At 37.8% G+C, this 1695-nt stretch overlaps 1 protein-coding gene across 5 annotated transcripts in view; it reads left to right on the top strand.

The window, feature by feature from the left end:
* Positions 1–1695, top strand: part of UBE2Q2 (ubiquitin conjugating enzyme E2 Q2) — a 59545-nt gene that overhangs the window by 42153 nt on the left and 15697 nt on the right. The window lies entirely within an intron of this gene.

Here is a 1695-nt window from a genome sequence, read left to right as displayed (position 1 = left end):
TTTTTTTTTTTTTTTTTTTTTAAATATAGCGTGCACCAGAATCATTTGGAGAGCTAGTCCCAGGGTTTCTGATTTCAGTAGGTCTGTGGTGGGGCCCAAGTGTTTACATTTTTAAGAAGTTTCCAGGTGAAGTTGATGCTATTGTTCTGGGGCCTACATCTGGAACCATTGCTTATAAAGCATTATGTTGTTGATAGGTAGAGTTTTTAATGATTCATACATACACATATTTATACATACACACACACACACACATATATACACACACACACATGCTTTTTACCATAAAAAACAAATGTTTTTCAAATGTAAATTGTGATTGAGGGTTTAGAGAATGTTATGATTAGAGAGTGGTCCCCACGTGCTTGTGATCCTATTTGGTACTTCTAGAAATAATCACAGGAAATCCCATGGACCTATGGAGCTGGCTGTCTAATTACTTCTAGAGGTAATAGTTGCAGTTTAGTAGAGTCAAATGGTAATTGTCATGCAATTTTACTAAAGTTTGTATTCTTTTTATGGTTGGAAATCTTATAGAAGGTAGAGAAAAGATCACAATTTGTTAGGTTAGTTATGAAATGAATTTGTTAGTTACGAGGGTTCTGTAAACCCTCGAAAGTATGAGCAGTTTAAATTGAGAATTTTCAAACACTCAGCTGACTAATTCTATTATATGCCATAATCTATATTATGGTGATTAAAATCTAAATATATCCAGCCCTTACTTTCATCATTTCTATGGCTGAGATAGTAATAGTTGCATTTAGGGTAAAAATATGAGTGACTACTTCAGACTTCACAGCTTTCTCCAGAAGAGCTGTGTTCCTACAGTTATTTTTAGTTGTATTTGCTTTACATGCTTATATATGTGTTTTGGGGGCTAACATCCTGTTAAGATTTCTGTGTAGTCAGAGTACATATTAACATTCTGTGGTGTTGATACTACAGAATAGTTATTTGGGCATGATGTCCATCTGTAAAGCTCAGGGAAACAAAAATGTGTGTGTGTGTGTGTGTGTGTGTGTGTGTGTGTGTGTGTTTAATGTTGGTATTACATATGGATATGCTGAGCTCATTTTGAGTTCTGCCACATGGTAAAGCAATATTATTTTTATTGATTCATTGAGACAGGGTCTTGCTCTGTTGCCCAGGCTGGAATACAGTGGTGCAATCATGGCTCACTGCATCCTTTGCCTCCTGGGCTCAAGCTGTCATCCCACCTCAGCCTCCTGAGTAGCTGGGATGCCACCATGCCCAGCTAAGTTTTAGATTTTTGGTAGAGATGGGGTTTTGCCATGTTGCCCAGTTTTGGTCTTGAACTCCTGGGGTGAAGCCATTCATCTGCCTCAGCCTTGCTAAGTACTGGGATTACAGGTGTGAGCCACCATGTCTGGCCCAATTTTGTTTTTAAAAATTATTTATTTACTTATGTTTTGTTTCTGCTTTTTTGTTTTTTAATTTTTTTTCAATCTTAAGGGTTTACTTATCTGACACCTGTAGCCTAATCTTTGCCATATTCCCCAAAATATTCTGTGAGTGCTAATATAGTGGGTTTTTGTTGTTATTTGTTTGTTTTTTTGAGATGGAGTCTTGCTTTGTTGCCAGGCTGGAGTGCAGTGGTGTGATCTTGGCTCACTGCAACCTCCGCCTCCTGGGTTCAAGTGATTCTCCTGTCTCAGTCTCCCGAGTAGCTAG

The sequence above is a fragment of the Cebus imitator genome, unplaced genomic scaffold (assembly GCF_001604975.1).
Source record: "Cebus imitator isolate Cc_AM_T3 unplaced genomic scaffold, Cebus_imitator-1.0 Scaffold664, whole genome shotgun sequence".
NCBI classification, from domain to species: Eukaryota; Metazoa; Chordata; class Mammalia; order Primates; family Cebidae; genus Cebus; species Cebus imitator.
This window is presented reverse-complemented; position numbering and strand designations above follow the sequence as displayed.